General features: G+C 43.4%; 1 protein-coding gene across 1 annotated transcript in view; it reads right to left on the bottom strand.

Annotated features, from left to right (window-relative positions):
- Positions 1–21,184, bottom strand: part of KNTC1 (kinetochore associated 1) — a 295,100-nt gene that overhangs the window by 179,867 nt on the left and 94,049 nt on the right. The gene's annotated exons all lie outside the window — the stretch shown is intronic.

The raw sequence follows: 21,184 nt of genomic DNA, 5'->3' as shown, positions 1-21,184 counted from the left end.
ATATAGGCTACTGCTCTGGACACCATAAGGGAGTAATTTTCCCTTCTTTGATGACCGCAGGCTTCAGGATTGATGACTGAGAACTGGATCCAGAGCACTAGCGTATGTATCGGCTGTACCTTGTATTTTTCTTGTTTTTTGCGCTAATTGTTTAGATCACAGCGTGTTATACTTTTTCTTGCAAAATATAACTTTTTGTGCTTTGGAACCACAATTGGATTGGATAGCAATTATTTCACTTTAGCGATTAAGGGGTATCAATAGATGGGGGCTCGCAGTTGATATCACTTTACCGGAAGTCGCACGATAGCGTACGGATCTCAGTTCCTCAACAAAGGGTGGAAGGCGCCATAAGCAGTTAAGAACGCACAGTGTTCAAAGCCTGTTAGCATTCAGTGTTTGTGTGATTTTAAGGAGCGCTGATTAGGGACCTGGGGGCAAGAGAGAAAAGTTTATTTCTTTTATTGTCACTTTTGGCGCTAAACTGCGACTTGCACTATAGCATATACATCGCGCAATAGCGTATACGTGTTTCCTGTACTGCTGCCACGTGTTTAAACAATTGTTTTGATAGACAGTCTTGTTATATGCATAGCGTGATTACCTGGTAAAAACCTCTAAATTGCAATGCTAGAGTTGGGTAAAAGTTTTTCTGCGCAGAAAAAGAAAGGTGGATATGAAAGTGAACGTGTGTTTGTGATGTGAAAAGGTTACTGTTGAAAAGAGACAGGGGAAACTTGGTAGGTGTCTGACAAGGCAAACTGCTACCGGGTCAGTATACAAAGCAGGTATATTGTGGTACGAAAAACCAGCGGTAGTTTTTCGGTCTAACACCCAATAGTAATCGCAAAGCCCATTGATCAGTTAGGTTCTCTGGAAAATGCGATCAGACCGCATAGTTGCGTAAACTGTGATCGTGACTTGGGTAGTTGTGGGGAGGAAATCACTGGCAAGGGTAAGTATTATTGGAACGCTTAAATTCTACCAGGTGAAAGTAACTTAAAGTAGGGAGCAAGCGGACGAAGCTTGGGTTAAATATGCCGCAAGCAGGATCGATCGCAATAGGCAGGTATTCTGCTCCTCATTGTGTAAGCTGACTGAAATGCTTAGGGGGCCGGCTGTGCACAACGGGAAGGAGTGCGTGAACGTAGCTCGTGAAATCGTTCAACAGTTGAAATTCTCTAGTGATAAGTTGCTAAGCATTTTCCGGAACGGGGGCTAAGCAAACGCTAAAAATGGTCGATGATATGCTGCTCATGGAAGGGCCGACAGGTTCGGCAAGGTAAATAATGTGTACAAAGTACGGTGCGTGTGCTACTGTGTACTGTGACAAATGGGTCAAAATGACCAAAGGATTTGTAAAACCTTTCCCATTGGCAGTTTTGATTTGGAGGTAAATAATATAAGAAATAGCATATGTTTAGTCAAATCACTGAAGAAACGAGTATAATACAATGACTGTCTAAAGTTGTGGCAGCACGAGGGGAACAAGTGGCTGAGTGGCGTGTACGCGACGCAAAAGTGTCGCAATACAGCGTCGTGTACGCGCCGCATGGGAGCGCGCACGCACCGCAAGGTAGCACTACCAAAGGTAAAGGGGACAGCGCATGCGCACCTCCACCGCCCTATGCGGTTGAAGACACAGCCGATACCAAAAATGATAAAAATGTAACAAGTAATTTATACCCTGCACTAAGTAATTATAAAGAAAATGTGTATGTAGAAGATGATGAACCCACAGTAATATCAGCCATTACACATGTTAATCTGTTAGATGCACCACACAAACAAGTAAAGGAAGTGACCCCCCAGTTGTAGCAGAAGTATAAATTGACGAGGGTAGTGGAGTGCGTAGTAGTAAGAGACTGAACCTCCAGAGTACCGAGACCATAAGCCCCGTAGTTAACCCTGAACTTAGCAATGCGGCAGGTATACATCCGGTCCGTACAATAACTATTCCCCATTGGAAACGGATAGAGATGGTGTAGTCCCCATGAGGGATGTGGCAATGCATTGTCCATGGACGAGAGCAGAGTTACATTCCATAATATCATCGATCCTAGGAAAGTGTTAGCCAAGTGCCAGAAATTTGTTAGGGATTTAGGTAATGCTGATGAGCCAACTAATAAATATTGGTGAGTGGTGTTAAGGGCATGTCTCCCTCCCAATACCGACATGAAAAAATGTATCACTGCTTGTGTATTGGATGAAGATGTATCCTTAACTGACGAGGATAATCAGACTAACATTCAACGTATAGTCACACAATTGGCCGTATATTTTCCAGTGGTAGTTAACTGGAGCAAGATCTTCACTATCAAACAAAAAGATAGTGAATCTGCAGCAGACTATTTCACCAGGGCGCTGTAGATGATATCCCAGTACACTGGGATAGAAAATACACAGGATGATATACACCATAGGTAGGTAGCTGTAACGGTACGCATGGATGGTCTCAAAGACACTCTAAAAACCAGGGTGCAAACCTCTCAGCCTAACTGGAGAGGAATTATTGTAGATGCTCTTAGAGAGTCAGCAATAGATCATGATAAGAACATACTCAGGAAGAAAGAGACACAAAGCGAAAGGTTAATGGCTGTGAGCATTCAGGCTTTAGAGGGTTCATATACTCAAGCGTAAAACACATATTTACCTGCACAATTACAAGATCTCAAAACATATCAACCCGCACAGCCACAAAACACATACCAACCACGAAGGTGTTATAATTGCGCTAAATTAGGAGGAGATACAAGGCGGAGGTCGAGACAGATAACGTGGACCTGTCGATTGCGAGCCTTTTCCAGGAGAGTTAGAGACTGCAGTGGAACACCTGAGCTAGAGAAATTTGCAAACCACTATTCCAGCAATGGAGTGGCGGGCTGGGTTCATGTTTCTGCTTCCTTCCAGGGTTCTCATCATCCTTATTTGTTTCGGGATTTCCTGTTTCTGTGACTGAGGACAGATGACGGAAAGGGAAGCTGATGGTGATATCGATGGAGTGGGGTCAGGAGAAGGAGCAATAAACCAATCAGGGCGGTATATGGCCAAACTCAGTACAGTAATTGTTAAGAGATCTGTTATCCTAGAAACTCGGAGTCAGTGTGAAGGGCTATTGTCTGAGGAATACTGTATGTGTGCGACCTGTTGATCCCTAATTGATGAAAAGTTCCATCCAACGATGCCAGTCCAAGAATAGTCTGTATTTGGGCGAGCATCCTTTAGAGGATCACCAGACTGAATGTTGGGTTTGCACTCATGTGCCTCAGGGACAACATAATGTAGGATTAGTACCATTCCCGTTAAATGTCTCTGATGTTCTTGAATTACAGGGGGGGAAAACGGTGGACAAGAAATGTAACATATCTAACCCCCCTAATTTGAAGCTCCAGCAGTATCAGGTAGATAGATCCCTGTTATGCTTAAATATCACTAATTTCAATAAACCAGGAAATTGGGAGGTGACCGGGAACAATCAGACAATGACCTTTTCACACAGTCGATAATGAACCAATAGATTCTGAACTTGTACGCAAAATTATTGTAAGTGGGAGATACTTCAGGTACATGAACACGCGTAGCTATGTTAAAGTAATGGTTGGCAGAGTACCAATAGGGTACTATTATACAACCGGAAATGTTTACCAGTCAAATGGGAGGAAAGAGGGGCAGGATCCTTTGATAGAATAATGTATTCCATGATAATGATGTATTCTATTTCTTATATACTCCCAGATGATATGTATTTTATATGTGGAAGGAAAGCGTACAAGTGGCTCTCTCCAAGTTCAGAAGGCTTATGTTTTATTGGTAGGGTGTTACCAGAGGTTATGACCCTTACACATGGTGAAATGCTTGGTATCCATAAAAAACACACCAACTCGATACCTTCATACGCAGTATGAACACCGAGACAAAAGAAACATGATTCCTGGTGAAGTACATACAGACACACAGTTGATTAGCGAAACAATTGGCTTCCAAATTTTGGTAGCATTAGATCGCACCAAGGTCGCTGAGGGAACTTTAAATTTTAGATACATCCAAGACCTTGCTAAATTAATCAATAATATCACCAAAATGTATGATGAAATGTTCAGATATACAGGTAAAGAGTTACAAGCTTATAAAAAGGAGTTAGTACAATATAGGCTAGTGCTAAACTATTTAACATGTATTACTGGTGGATACTGTGTGACTATGGCCAACCAATTTGGTGTCAAATGTTGCACATATGTACCAATAATACCAATGACCCCCAAGGAAGTGATTGACCGGAAGATGGATGAATTTCTGCAGCTGAAATGGAAATTTAGAAAGAACCATAGTTCCTTACTAATTGAGATAGAGGAGAAGGTAGCAGAGTGGTTCTCATGGTTGAACCCTGTAAAATGGTTCTCCGGTCTAGGAGTGGGCCCAGGAAATTATAGCTAGTGTAGGTAAGCTCCTTATACTTGTTGTCATCTTAGTAATTGGTTTGTGTGTCAGATGTGTCCTTGCTGTGTTGAAAATGTACCACTAAGGTGAACAGTAAAAATTAAATCTTGATGGTGGTGGATAGTGGTGATATGGGTACAAAGGCTGATAAAGAACTGCATTACAATCCAAACATTGAATGTGTCTACAGATAATAATATGCTAATAGGCCAAGTCATGTATAATAATAATTATTGTAAATGTTCCATTAAACATCCTAGATAATATAGTCTCAATTCCCCCAGACTTTCTTTATAGGTTCGATGAGATCCCACATCCTACCCATGGTCCCGAATAGATCCGCTGAGTGCGTATAAGGGTTGTTCTACCCTCTTGAAACGCATTATTAACGGTTCAATGACCAACTTGTGTCACACAGTTTAGAACACTGAATAATACATTATTATACATGACTGCAAAGGTTAAGATCAGAATGTGATAGTTTTATGTTTGCTATCAAAGCGTGGACTGTCTAAGTCAAATAATTGGATGTGATCATTTGCAATTATCTGACGATCTAGTTGTCTGTTGTCTGATAAAGAGAAAATTGGACGCTACTTTGCGTCGGCGCAATCCAATGCGCACAACTGCGAACCCACCACACACATACACTGATTCACATAACGCACACACAGACTAATGTGCTTACACATATACGCCCACGAGGGTCCTCACATACATACATTAGAACATTTCCTATTAAAATCACTGTTCATTTGCAGCTCTCTGGTTCTATCGGCAAGGAAATCGCATTATGCGTCCGCAAGTTACGAACTATAGGACGTTATTGGTTAGCATGTTAACATTTAGTATGTAGTGTCGGTAGCCAGTTTAACCAATTTTTTGGTGGGTAACTACACAAGGCAACTGTTGGAGAACCAAGACATACCCCTGATACAGGGTCGGCACTAGGCTGTGCTGCGCCCAGTGCCGTCCTGTGTTGCTGCCTCTTGCCTCCTCCGCTCCCTCCCCCTGAGCTTAAATATGGACTACAGCACTGGTAGGGAGGTGGGAGTTTCCTGCGCCCTCCTGAAACAGTAGCGCTCCGGGCGACGGACCAGCTTGCCCATGCCTGGAGCCGCTACTATCCTGATGACACCGTATGAACTAACCAATAACCAGGAGCAAGGACCAATGGAATCATGCCAGCTTGTCTATTGTTTTATCTGTGACCTGTAAAGTATATAGGCTACTGCTCTGGACACCATAAGGGAGTCATTTTCCCTTCTTTGATGACCGCAGGCCTCAGGATTGATGACTGAGAACTGGATCCAGAGCGCTAGCGTATGTATGGGTTGTACCTTGTATTTTACTTGCGTTTTGCGCTAATTGTTTAGATCACAGTGTGTTATACTTTTTCTTGCAAAAAATAACTTTTTTGTGCTTTGGAACCACAATTGGATTGGAAAGCAATTATTTCACTTTAGCGATTAAGGGGTATCCATATCCATCTGAAGTGGGCAGAGATAGAACAACCTGTTCAGACTATACTTACTTCAGGAAATAAGTGGGCTGATACTGTCAAAGACAGGAACCTGATAACGTGTGATGAAGTAAAGCCAGGGCTGCATTTGTTAAGGGACATAATATAGAAAAATAGCGTTATGGTAGACTTGCCTAGATAACTCCTTTTCTTCAAGGTCCACAGGGATACCATGGGGATATTATGGTTGGAAGACCAGGCACCAAACAGTTAAAGCTTCCGCTCCCAGAATGCTCCGGATTCTCCACCATATATACCCTGCCCCTAGCCATAGGACTTCAGTTTAGATAACAAGCCTCAAGGCAGGAAAAGGAAGAACAATCGTACACCAGAAACACTCCTACATTAGATGAGGGAATCTGTGACCGAAAGAAAATAACCCAATGAAGCCGAGTGCATCAGGGTCGGTGCCCTGTGGACCCTATGGACCTCGAAGAAAAGGAGTTATCTAGGTAAGTCTACCATAACTCTAATATTCTTCTTCGGGGTCCATAGGAATCCAAAGGAATACCATGGGGATGTACCAAAGCAGTTCCCCTAGGGTGGGGGAAGCTCCTGAGCAGAAAGGAGAACTTGTCGCCCGAAGGAAGCATCCTGAGAGGCAAAAGTATCAATGGCATAAAACCTAAGAAAGGTGTGGATAGATGACCGCGCAGAGGCACCACGAGTAAATACCCACGATGGCCCTACAGGCCGAGTAGAATGTGCTGTCACCGTGTTTGGGACAGAGAGATCAGCCTGTGCGTACACCTGAGAGATAGTTATACAGTGATCGCGCAGAGCGAAAAAATTTGTGAGTCCCAAGGAACCCTAGCTTTAAAAAATTGGGGTCCTATTCAATGATTTCTTGGCCCCATTACATAATATGGGGGTAAGGGCAAGCAGCAGTTGGGACAGTGATGGGGGCAGTTGGGGTAGAGCTGGCGGTATAGGGGAGTAAGGGCGAACAGTGCTGGGGGTAGGGATGGGGTAACTGCAAACAGAAGTTACAACACTGTTGGGGAGCAAGGAGGGGCTATGGGCAGGTAGTTTTGGAGGTTGGGAGAGGGCAAGGGTAGATAGCAGCTGTGGCAGTACTGGGGGCAAAAATGAGGTTAGGGGCAGACAGTGCTGGCAAGAGGTTGGGAGCATGAGTAGATAGCAACTGGTGTAGTACTGGGGTACAAGGAGAGGTTAGGGGCAGACACTGCTGGGGGTAGGGAGGGGGTCAGGGTAGATAGAAAGGAAGCTTAAAGTAGTAGTAGCAGCAGCTGATCTCCACCCCACCACTTACATTGTTTGCTAAATGTATCCCCTTTTGGATGCCCGCCTGCCCCTCTTCACGGTTAGCAACAGCAGTACCAGCAAGTGCAGGAAGTTATGCTCAGACCACCCTCACCTGCCACAGCATAGCCACCCATTAATCCGCAGCACCAAACCAATCCCCACCTGCTTATTAAACTTACTTGCACAGCGTCCCCCTGCCAATTGCCAGGGCCGTCGTTCCACCGGGGCAGTCATCCCGCTGGGGGCCGGGGCCATCATCTTGCAGAAGCCATCTTCCCGCCAGGTGCCACGCCCGTCATCATGATGGGGTTTCCTCCCGTCGGGTGACTGGGCTGCCCTCCTGCCGGGGGCCATAGCCATCTTCCCGCTGGGGGCCACCACCATCATGCTGGGGCTGTCCTACCGTCGGGGGCCGGGGCCGCTTGTCCCTGCAGCATCAAGGTAAGGCGCTGAAGAGGGTTGGCCCCTCCTCCACTTTTTACATTCATCCCTGGCCGGGCCAGGGAGATACAGTCATATGATCTGGAGCCAGGGATTCGCCACAGTGGAGCGCGCCCCCAGGGACCCACGCATTCTGCAAAAGTGGGTCCCCAGTCCTCATTTTCAAGTAAAATACGCGCTATGGCGCATATTTGCGATCACTGGTCATATGTAACCATCGAGCCAGGGTCTGCTTGTTAGCTGCCCATCCTCTTGTGAAAACCATATAATACGAAAAGAGCATCTGATTTTCTGACAGAATTTGTACGCTCCACATAAATACGGAGAGCACGAACTATATCCAGGGAGGCTTCACCTACAGAAAGGACTGGAGCCTGAATAGCTTAAACAATTTATTAATTCACATGAAAACGGAATACTACCTCAGGAAGGTAACCCTCCCTTGTACGAAGAAGAGCTATATCCTGGTGAAAAATCAAAAATGGGGAGCGGCAAGATAGGACTGCCAAATCTGAGACTCTGCGAGCAGAAGAGAGTCCAAAGGTTCAAATGGGGAAGCTTGCAGTCCCTTAAGAACCAAAGACAAATCCCACGGTACTACCGGTGGAACAAAATGAGGCTGAACTCGCAAAACTCCTTGGAAAAAAATTCTAACATCTAGTAATGAAGCAATCTTTTTCTGGAACCAGACTGCACTCTCAAAGTGGCCAGGAGTAGACCTTTGTCTAATCCTGCCTGTAGAAAAGCCAGTACCCTGGAAATCCTGAACACCTTAGGATCATACTTCCTATGGGAACACCATTGCAAAAAAAAGAATACCAAACTCTGTAAACGAGCGGGCAAAGGCATCGTTTGAATAACAAACCTGGAAAAACTTTCGCTCTTAGGATGGAAGATTCAAGAGCCACGCCGTCAAAGCTAGACAAGGTAAGTCCAGATGTCGACAAGGACCCTGCGTTAGCAAATCCTGCCATAGAGGAAGAGGATATGGACTGTCTATGGACAGATTCTTAGGAGTACAGAAATCGAAGGAAAGAAATACGCGAGCTTGAAAACCCATCTTACTGCTGATGCCTCCATGAAGGCTGCTGATGGGTCTCTGGACCTGTACCTCGGGACCTTTTAGTTGTGGAGTGACGCCATGAGATCTCTCTCTGGTAGACCCCAATTATTTACCAGGAGCTGAAACACTCCCAGATGGAGATACCTCTCTCCAGCGTGTATGTCCTGGCGACTTAGGAAACCTGGTTCCCAATTGAATACTCCCAGTATGAATATTGCCGAGATGGCTGGAAGATGATGTCTAGGACTGATTTAACCGATCTCACCAAAGAAGGAACGTCCACCATGGATGGATGATCCCCCTCCCCAGAGCTAGACCCTGGAGAGGAACCCTGTGCATCATCTAAATTCTCCTGATGATGCATCTGAATCCATATGTTGGACAGGCTGATAAAAGATAACTTGCGTTTGGGCACTTTGGTCACTACCAGTCTATTATCAACATTAGATGGTGCCATACTCTGACTAGAATGGCAATAAACATCCTTCCATGAAGGATGCATAGGAGGTGCAAACATAGTATACTGCAGACACCCCATCCAAGGAGGCATCGTAGGAGCAGCCATATGATCCACAACCTTCATCATAACCTGGGACAAAGAGGAAAACCAAGATGGTTCTTGTCCAGGGACAGGTAAACTGGATTGGTGAGGTGACTCTTTATAACAGACAACACACAAAATATCCTTTACGTCCTGAGAGGACACATAAGCCGTACATGACTTACATGGAACCAGCACAGCCTGCTCCAAACGAATAACTGAAGTCCTATCGCTAGGGGCGAGGTATATATGGAGGAGGACCCGGGGCAATCTGGGAGCAGAAGCTTTAACTGTTTGGTGCCTGGTCTTCCAACCATAATATTCCCATGGTATCCCTGTGGATCCCTATAGACCCCGAAGAAGAAATAACCAGTTTGGTTTTACTCAGTTATGTTCGAATCTCAAAATAGACATCTTATTGGCTATCGACTCTCAAATGTTTTGTATAACAAATAAGATAAATCTGAACTTGCGCTAATTTGGCGAAAAAAACAGTCAAAACTGAACCGCTCACCTTTAACATATTGTTGAGTGGGAAAAGGAACGTAACATGATGAAGCCATAGAAAGTCAGCTAGCTAAACTAGTAACTTTGTCCAAAAGTAGACAACAGTGACATGAAGCATCTCTCGACGTGGTGCAGAATGAATGTGGTGTTGAACACATCTATTTCTGAAACGTTATATCTACAACTGCAGCAAACTCAAAGGGGCTCTGTGGAACCAGGATCAGATTGGCCATAGATTTTATTAGGTGTTCTCCGGGTAGTCTGACTCCCCCATCCCATCTATAAAGCAGTGTAGCTGCTGGTGGCACTGGTCCAGTCCTATATCAAATTATTTGGGCTGACATTTGTAAGGCTGGTCCTCACACAGACTGTAGCCATACAAAGTCAGCATGTGCTCATTTACATAGACTGCTCTGGTGACTGCCTGTGTATACTCACCCCATCTATTCTTCTCCTCCTATATATGGCTGCCTTCATAGAGTCCCAGCAGAAAGCAGAATTTAATGCAAGGAGCACTCCTCTTCACCCATTATTACATCCATTCTTCCATGTTTATCCCATACTCCGTGCCTTTGTCTCACCTTTGTGTTTGTCTCTCCTTCTCCATTTTGTATGTCATCAATTCTAATTATGTACCAATTTAATTCCCATCCCCTTCGGTTTCTCCATTTAAATTCTTTCTACAAGCATTCACCAAATGTGCTTCTTTATGTCCACATTATGGGAAGCGGTCTCTCTTTTTATTCACTTTTTATCGGTATGTCTCCCATTGTCCCACATCAAATCTGTTTCCCTCTCCTTTCTCACTCATCTGTAAACAATCTACTGTGCACTGTTCACTTGCATCACAGTCTATACTACCAAATATTTTACTTTAAACTTCATCACACAGACACATACACAAGCAGCAGGGCCAGATTAAGGTCTGTGGGGGCCTCTGGGCAACAAACATGTGGGGGACCCTATTAAATATGGACAAAAGGGGGTATGTGCAATGGGGACCGTATCGCTCATAAGCGGTACCATTGACAAACAGCTCTAAGCTATGCTTAGCGCTGTTTGTTAAATACTGAAAAGAGGACATTTAGAGAGTGACATAACCCCTTTAGCACTGTCTACCCAGAGAAATCAAACTTCAAGCACACACAAGAAAACACACACACATATATAGGCATCCACATGAAATATTACTCACCAGTTGCACAATCTTATCCACATTACAACGCACAGTGTCACTGATTCACATTACACAACATAGTAATAGTGCCCCTTATTAATGTTATGACAGTGTTGTGTCTTTTACAGAATGCTCACAGTAATGCCCCTTATACACAATGCTCACAGTATTGCCCCTTATACACAATGCCCACTGTAGTAGTGCCCCTAATACACAATGTTCACAGTAGTAATGCCTCTTGCACAACGCCCACAGCGGTAGTGCCCCTTATGCAGTGCCCCCCAGTAGTAGTGGTGGTGTCTTTTGCAGTGCCCCCAATAGTAGTGGTGGTGCCCCTTATGCAGTGCCCCCAGTAGTAAAAGGTGGTGCCCCTTGTAGTAGTGGTGGTGCCCCTTATGCAGTGCCCCCAGTAGTAGTAGTGGTGCCCCTAAAGCAGTGGTCCCCAGTAGTAGGGGTGGTGCCCCTAATGCAGTGCCCCCAGTAGTTGTGGTGGTGCCCATCGTGCAGTGCCCCCAGTAGTTGTGGTGGTGCCCATCATGCAGTGCCCCCAGTAGTGGTGGTGGTGCCCATTATGCAGAGCCCCCAGTAGTGGTGGTGGTGCCCATTATGCAGTGCCCCCAGTAGTGGTGGTGTCCCTTATGCAGTGCCCGAGTAGTGAGTGCCCACAGTGGTAGTGCCCATTTTGCAGAGCTCACAGTAGTGGTGCTTTTTATGCAGAGCCCCCAGTAGTAGTGGTAGTGCCCCATATGCAGTGCCCCCAGTAGTGGTGGTGCCCCACATGCAGTGCCCCCAGTAGTGAGTGCCCACGGTGGTAGTGTCCATTTTGCAGAGCCCACAGTAGTGGTTCCCTTTATGCAGAGCCTCCAGTAGTAGTGGTGGTGCCCCTTATGCAGTGCCCCCAGTAGTACTGGTGGTGCCCCTTATGCAGTGCACCCAGTAATAGTGGTGGTGCCCCACTGGTGTTCCATGATCCAGGTCTATGTGGTGTTAGAGTGGACACTTGGAGTTGATGTCATCACCACGCGCCACTGAAGGTAGCCAATCCGATTTTAAGCGGCATGACCTGGGTAGGTTCAGTGTCCAGCCCTGGTCGCTACACGGGTTGGATTGCCAGATCACTCGACCTGGTACCTCAACCATCTATGGAAAGCACATATGCATGTATCTGGGAGGAGCCACAAGGATGTCACTAATAAAGTAAAACTGGTTTCTCAACATATAACGGCTTCTAATACATCTGATGACCCGTCGATATCTACCTATTGGTGTACCCTAAAGGCACTTCTGAGAGGAGTGGCTATTCAGACAGTTACTAGACTACGTAAAAACTACCTTCAACAGTCTGATTTAGAAACCCGTCTGACCCAAGTAGAATCTTTAAACCTTGCTCATCCAACAAGTCTTCTTAAGAGGGAGTTCGTATCCATTCGAAATAAACTGCAAAATTTGTTTATAAACCGTATATTAAAAGTGCCTTGTCTAAAATACAACAGAAATGTTATACTTTAGGTAACAATTTGGGAAAATTCTTAGCGTGTAAATTACGTTTACGCCAAATCAAGAAATAGAAAAAAAGTCCTCATTACTCCCGACAGCCGGAGATTACTTAATCCTTCATCCATTGCAGACGAATTTGCCAACTATTATGACAAATTGTATAATTTACACAATGATCCTAATACTCCCCAACCCACGCATAAAGGGGGGCATCCACTACATGATTTTAGCAGGCGATTGAACGATAACGACGTCATTATCGTTCAAAAATAGTTTATAAATCGTGCAGTGTCTGGTTGTTAACGATCAACGATGCGCGCTCCTGCTGGTCGTTTGATCGTCTCGTCAGTCGACTGAACATGCAGGTCAATTTCACTTGATCTATTAAAGATAGTTTGCAAATCGTTCAGGCTGAAAGATAAAATTTCAAGGAAAAAAAATCAAGGGAAAATCGTTTAGAGATAGGACAGGGAGTAGAGTTAACAGCTGACGAGTTGGAGTCTTTTAATGCCCCATGGTCGGAAAGAGATTGTGGATGCTATTAAGGCACTCCCTCTGGATAAAGCACCTGGCCCAGACAGTTTCACCAATTCTGTTTATAATTTTTTTTCACTTGAGGTTGCAGCTCTTACTACTCTTTTTAACTCAGCTACTAAAAACGGGTCTCTCCCGACTGAGATGTTGGAAGCACAGATTATCACTATCCCTAAACCTGGAAAAGATGCCTCTTTATTTGAGAATTACAGAACAATTGCTCTCCTTAATTCTGATGTGAAGATTTTTTCTAAAGTAATTGCCAACCACCTGTCCCTATTGGTTCCACAACTCATACATCTTGATCAGATGAGTTTTGTTAGGGGACGTCAGGCCTCGGATAATACCCATAGGGTTTTTGACTTGGCTGAATTATTAGTCAAAAGTAAACAAGAAGCTCTTTTGCTTTCCCTGGATGCCGAAAAGGCGTTTGATCGCCTACATTGGAAATTTGTCACCTCTACATTAACAAGGAGAAATACATTCTTCTATAGCTGCTTTATATAGCAATACAACTGCTAAAGTATTGAGCAATAGTTTTTTTTATCTTCCCAGTTTACTATCTCAAACGGCACAAGACAAAGTTGCCCCCTTTCACCTTTGATGTATGTGTTAGCCATTGAGGCCCTTGCTTCTTCTATCCGTAATAGGTCAGGTTTCCAAGGAATTGTTGTAGCCTCCACGATTCAAAGGTTATGTTTATTTGCTGATGATGTTTTACTATTTGTTACCAGCCCGGGGACCTCCTTGCCTGGCTTACATGACGTTATAGATAGATATACAGTCAGGTGCATAAATATTGGGACATTGACAGAATTTTCATATTTTGGCCTCTATTCACCACCACAATGGCTTTGAAATTAAACAAACAAGATGTGCTTTAACTGCAGACTTTCAGATTTAATTTGAGGGTAATTACATCCAAATCAGGTGAACGGTGTAGGAATTACAACGGTTTCTATATGTGCTTCCCACTTTTTAAGGGGCCAAAAGTAATGGGACAACTAAACAATCCTAAATCTAACTTTTTAATACTTTGTTGCAAATCCTTTGCAGGCAATTACAGCCTGAAGTCTGGAATGCATAGACATCACTAGATGCTGGGTTTCATCCCTGGTGATGCTCTGCCAGGCCTCTACTGCAAATGTCTTCAGTTCCTGCTTGTTCTTGGGGCATTTTCCCTTCAGTTTTGTCTTCATCAAGTAAAATGCATGCTCAATCGGATTCAGGTCAGGGGATTGACTTGGCCATTGCATAACATTCCACTTTTTAGCCTTAAAAAACTCTTTGGTTGCTTTTGCAATATGCTTCGGGTCACTGTCCATCTGCACTGTGAAGTGCTGTCCAATGAGTTCTGAAGCATTTGACTGAATATGAGCATATAATATTGCCCGAAACACTTCAGAATTCATTCTGCTGCTTTTGCCAGCAGTCACATCATCAATAAATACAAGGGAACCAGTTCCATTGGCAGCCATACATGCCCACGCCATGACACTACCACCACCATGTTTCACTGATGAGGTGGTGTGTTTTGGATCATGAGCAGTTCCTTTCCTTCTCCATACTCTTCTCTTCCCATCACTCTGGAACAAGTTGATCTTTGTCTCATCTGTCCATAGGATGTTGTTCCAGAAATGTAATGGCTTTTTTAGATGTTGTTTGGCAAACTCTAATCTGGTCTTCCTGTTTTTGTGGCTCACCAATGGTTTACATCTTGTGGTGAACCCTCTATATTCACTCTTGTGAAGTCTTCTCTTGATTGCTGACTTTGACACATATACACCTACCTCCTGGAGAGTGTTCTTGATTTGGCCAACTGTTGTGAAGGGGTTTTTCTTCACCAGGGAAATAATTCTTCTGTCATCCACCACAGTTGTTTTCCGTTGTCTTCCGAGTCTTTTGGTGTTGCTGAGCTCTCCGGTGCGTTCTTTCTTTTTAAGAATGTTCCAAACAGTTGATTTGGCCACACCTTATGTTTTTGCTATCTCTCTGATGGGTTTGCTTTGATTTTTCAGCCTAATGATGGCTTGCTTCACTGATAGTGACAGCTCTTTGGATCTCATATTGAGAGTCGACAGCAACTGATTCCAAATGTCACACCTAGAATCAACTCCAGACCTTTTACCTGCTTAATTGATAATGAAATAACGATGGAATAGCCCACATCTGTCCATGAAATAGCTTTTGAGTTGATAGTCCCTTTACTTTTGGCCCCTTAAAAAGTGGGAGGCACATATAGAAACCGTTGTAATTTCTACACCGTTCACCTGATTTGGAAGTAATTATCCTCAAATTAAATCTGAAAGTCTGCAGTTAAAGCACATCTTGTTTGTTTAATTTCAAAGCCATTGTGGTGGTGAATAGAGGCCAAAATATGAAAATTCTGTCAATGTCCCAATATTTATGCACCTGACTGTAGTAGCATCTCTTTCTATAAATTAAACACCACCAAGACGGAGACATTACCCTTCTATATATCTCAGAGGACACTTGCCTATCTTCAAAATATCTATAAATATCAGTGGAAGGAATCCCTTGGTATACATATCCCAAATAATGATTCCAATTTTGCAGAGATTAATTTCTCTCCATTATAATGCATGTTACTGATCGTTTAAACAGCTGAATGAGCTTTGAGGTCTCCTGGCTGGGCAGATTGGCAGCATTTTAGATGATGGTTCTACCCAAGTTAATGTATCTGTTCCGCACAATTTTTTATTCGGTTCCACAACGTTTTATAGCCCAAATACATAGGCTTATTTTACAGTATATTAGGAAAAATAAAACCCCACGAATTGCTTATAGTCGCTTACCGTGCCATAGACAACAAGGCGGCCTAGATGTCCCAGATTTAGCAGCATATCATCATGCATGTTTAGTGGCCCAGATTAGTGATTGGGCGCTTCTCCTATTAACACGTAACCTTAGGTTAATTTGGAGAGAACTTTATTTCCTCATCTCCCCTTAGCAGAAATGATCTGGATCCCTAAACAACTTCAACAGACTCTCCTAGAGCAATATTAGATTCCCTTGCAGCGTGGGATGCCACTATTGGGGTTTCTCACTGTATGATCCTACCTAACCATAATATCTCTCTTTTGGCCCTTTCCCGTTCTATTCCGGATTTGCGTATTTCACTATGGTGCTCTACAGGTATAAACACAATCACCAACGTACTCTAATAAGTCTATCCCTTTTCGTACTTACAGACGCAGTTTAATCAACCCTCAAGTGAATTTTTTACTTATTTACGTATTAGACATTGGGTCTTGGTTACGTTTCAAATCACGGCTCTCTGACTCTACCTCCCTCTACTATTTTAGCCAAACTGTCGTCGGGTAATGCTCGGGGTGCTATTAGATTTTGGTATTCTCTATATATAGAAGAATAAACCCTTACTAAATCTTCTGCACAATTACAGTGGGAAACTGATCTACAGATTACATTCACTCCTCAGTAATGGGAAGAAATTTATGAAACTGTTCACCGATTCTCTAAATGCTCTAATCATTTAGAGATGCAATTCAAGTTATTACATAGGTTGTATTTTACTCCTGTTAAGCTGCACAAGATTTGGCCTTCTCAGTCAAAGCTTTGTTGGCGGAACTGTTCAGAGTAGGGCGATATCTTTCATATATTTTGGAACTGTCCAAAAATCCGAAACCTCTGGCAAGACGTGTTCGCATTAGCATACAAAGTTCTTAATGCCCAGTTTCAGGAGTCTCCTACCATAGCTCTTTATCATATGTATCCCTCGGAGATGTCCAACTCTGACAAATATATCCTAGGTTATATATTGCCACTCGAGCTGCTATAACGCAAAATTGGAAAAGTTCATCTCTTCCATCCTTACTGTACATAAAATTTTAGATGTATACCTTACTCCGCTGCAACCTCCTCACCCTTGGTAAAATGGTTCAAATGGCATGAATTTGTCACAGATGGGGAGGGCGCCATGTTGCTTCTAGACGCTAATTGATTTTTACTTCTGGGTTAACTTTTATTATTATTATTGTGGAGGGTTGTTTTCCTTTTCCTTGTAAATTGTCGTTCTAGGGGGCTCTATACTTTTTGTATTTGTATATGTTTTTCTATACAGTATTGTGTATATGAACATGATATATGTTTTTCCAATTCACTGTATTTGAGGTGTTTAATGTGTTGACAGCAATGCCCGATTCTTACTCCCCCCCCTCCTTCTAATTTATTTATTTATTTATTTCTGTATCCCTCCCATTCCATGTTGTTAATGAAACAAAACTTTAATAAAAAATATTGATGATAATAAAGTAAAACTGGTAACCTCAGAATAAATAACCAGATGTTTATAAGCTTAGGAATAACCCAGTTTTACAAATAAACTTATTTATAAATGCAATTTTTATAGTACATTACTGTTTTGTCCTGAAAAAATGTGTGCATATAAAAACAGTTTTCATATGTGCTCTCCCTAGATGAGTATGGGAATGTCTAGTTACAGTTGTGTCATCGACACATTTTAGGTCTGTACCCTCCCAGCACCAGAGCATGCTCTTGTACTGTATTTTACACTGTGAATCATAGCAAATATATTATGCTAGGTTATGAAATAACTTAATTTTAACTCTACCAGACCCCAACCAATTTCTCACAATAGGGACTACCATCAATATAGGTTTGACCACAATTGTCCTTTCCCTAAAAGTAGTGTTAGACTACTATGGCAAAATCATTTATTATTAATCTATGTATCAGATATGCTAGGATTTATTACTGTAACCAAATACTGTTTTCGTTGCAATACTGCATCCTAGCTATTCTCTTGTTTAGTCAACAGTAACCTCGCTATTCATCAAGGAAATATATTGTCCAGGGTTAATAACCACTTGCATCTCCTGTGAGCAGGTCTGGATTTAAGGGGATTATCTCATAACAATGTATTGCATACATGTGGAAGATGTACTTTAAATAGTAAAATACATTCTCTTTCACTGTGCTTATGATGTACCTGTGGTATACTTTGTAATTATGTAGCGACCTGAAATAGAATTGCTACCATATAAAAATGTGAAATAGGGTTTGTAGTTTTGGCTCTTCATGACCATCAATAAGTGTTTCAGTGGGGTATCACAGTATATGTGGAAGAGAGAAATAAAAATAAATAGTGCACACTGTGGTGTAAATTGATAAGGCAAAGGATAAAAGGTGTATAAACCCACCCTTTGAAGCATGTTAACAGACGGACATTAATCACACCAACGTCCCGCAATGTTTGCACAAGCAACGTAGGATAATTTAAGGACCAGGAATCCTGGTTAGAGTACAAGTCCAAAATTATATTCTGGATGTTCTGTCCAGTAAACAAGAAGGTATTAATGATGTTATAACCTTAATAAATTTAAATGTGATAAATGAGAGGGTTGAGAACCACTGATGTAGCAGGAAAAGGTGTCAATTAATAACATTTAAATTTATTGAGGTGATTAAACATCCAAAGGTCAAGAAGCGCAAAAAACACCAACCCCATTCCATTTATCTTTTCTGAGGAACTCTGTTGAAAGGCTCCACACTCACCTGAAACAGAGAAAAAAAAACTAGTCTCAGATTAATTTGGAAAGGCTGCCCAAATCAAGGAAGCCACACCTCCTGGCCCAGGTACAGTATACTGTCTGATAATTCCTTTTCTCTAATTCCATGTGGGACACTGGAAGTGTGGATATAGGAGCCTGGGCATCAAAATGTTAATCTTTGAACTGGAAAAGGCTCTTCTTACCTTATACACCACCACCTGCCTGTAGAGGCCAGATAACACTTTCAAAGCCCAAGGACACGGATTAGATTGTCCCTAGACACAGATGGGGCTGGACCGCCACAACCCTGGAGAACAACCGAGCAGGCACTGGGTGTAAGGGTTGGGAGTTTGGTGTCCCCCATGGAACCAGAGAAAAGGATTTATTAGAAAATGAAATTTTGGCTCTTGTCTATGTCATCCATGGGGGACTCGAACTGTGGGATGTACCAAAGCTGTCCAGTAAACGAGAACAATCCTATGCTGTGCGTACGACCGTTTGTCCTAAATCTAGCATCACTGGAGGCGAAGAGGATAAACCTGTACAATTTGATGAAGGTGTGCGCAAAGAACCACAGTCACCCTACAAAAGGTGCTCCACAGAGACGCCCAGGAAATGCCAACCAACAAGATCAAGTGGGCCCTCATCAAGTCCAGAACCAGCTTGCTGGCCAAGAAAGAGGGACCAGCTGTACGAACACCAACTGGGGAAAGCCTAGAGCAAACCAATTGTTTTGCTAGTTCAACTTGGCCTGGGGCAGGGAGGAAGCCAACTCTGGCTACTGCAGGGAACTAGTTGCCGCATGAACCAGGTCATTGTACATCTATGAAGTACACCTCAAATCTCCCTGTGATCCAGAGCAGCACTAGAGAATTCTTCATGACAGTTTCTGCAAGAACTCTCCTGGGTAGCCTTTGAGGAACCTCCCTTGGTAGATCTAACTGTACACCAAATAAAGAGTAATATACACACAGGGCACGTAAAGTGGACTGTGGGAAGTGCATTGAACAAATGGAAACCACCAAATTATAGGTGGTTACCCCCGAAAGCACTGCAACTAAAAGAATCTGCTTTTATATACATGCATTTCCTGCATAAATTAATTTCCTTCAGTTTAGGATATATATATCCTGAACTGAAGGAAATAAATTTATGCAGGAACATAGTCAATAGTAGATAATCGATTATGTAATTTCAAAATCAAATAATTGTAAAATAACGGTTACGAAACAAGAAATCTGTGAGACGCTAATAAGATCATGCAAAAAAAAAGCAGGTACACAAAATAAATTACTTCAAATATACACACACACAGAAAATATATATATATGTGTGTGCGTGTTGCACTGTGCTCCTTTATCTGCAGTGTTAGTATGGGGTTAATCTATTGCTGTCAAAAACCACGTTTAAAACAATATTAGAAAACAGGATGCTTGTGTAGCTGTGTAGCTGTAAAGATGCAAAGGTAAGATTATCCAATTTGCGTCTCTAAAGCTACACAACCGTCCCCATTTCTAATATATATCTATGCTAGCACTAAATAAGGTCCTAACTATGTAAGGACAAATGCACGCCCCATGCACACAGAGAAGTGTTTCCTCTAGCTCCGGCGGGAGGCAGGGCGCCGGAGCTAGAGAGGGCATGACCGAGAAGGGGGCATGATCATCGAAAAGGGGGCGTGTCTATAAGACGCGTCCCCTTTTCGTCACTCTTGGGGGCGTGCCCGGCACTTACGGACACGCCGGGCAGCCCCCAAGCCCTGCAGACAGTGAGAATAGAAGCCGGGCGCATGCGCCCGGCGTCTATTCTCCGGCGGTGACGGGTAACCGCACATTTCTTCACCCGCGGGACACTGCGACCCGCAGGTGAAGACGGTTCCCGCAGGCTGTTAGGGCAGGGCGCTTTTTGCCCTCCTTCTGGAGGGCAGGGCGCTTTTTGCCTTCCAGAAAGAGGGCAAGGCGCCGCGCCCCGCTAAAACAGCCTAGTGGGAACGCTAGAGGAGTTCAGAATGCACATGAAATAATGGTTTTCCACTACCATAATACCTGTTAGGTGAGGTAGACATTGAGTTTCTACAATCTGTCACCCAGCAGTTGTGGTACGAGCTCTCTTCAGGACACAGCAGGCAGTTTGCAGTAAATGAAATGGCTGCCTGGAGCCCCTAGGAGGAGGAAAATTGGAGTCTTTGACGGGCAGCTATGGAAGTGGGCATGCCAAAGAGTGGGCAAAGGTGTCTTCCTCATGGCCGACCCCAGGAACTTGCCACTGTTTTAACGGTGTCCCCATTGCAAATGTGTCCATGGTGAGACAGTGGGGGAGCGGACACAGTCGCACACAATATACAAGTGAAGCAGATTGTGACATCTGTTTGCGACCAAGACGCATTTTCGGGCAAAAGACAATCGGCCCCAGCCAAATCAAACGGGACCTGGCAGCTCACTGACACCAGACGTCTCCCGCCACATGGCATATTGAGGCTAGATGTATGACGACACGTGTCTGTAAACCTAAAAGTGCTGCACTTGCATTGGCTAAAACACTTGGGCGTGGGAAGTATCTGTGAGATTGTACCCTTACCAAAAACAAAATTCCAAGAGATAAAGTTAATTTCTGATTCAATGCCTCTTTCAGGAACTCATACTCGTAC

Source organism: Taudactylus pleione, unplaced genomic scaffold (assembly GCF_031769625.1).
Source record: "Taudactylus pleione unplaced genomic scaffold, aTauple2 ptg000479l, whole genome shotgun sequence".
Classification (NCBI taxonomy): domain Eukaryota; kingdom Metazoa; phylum Chordata; class Amphibia; order Anura; family Myobatrachidae; genus Taudactylus; species Taudactylus pleione.
This window is presented reverse-complemented; position numbering and strand designations above follow the sequence as displayed.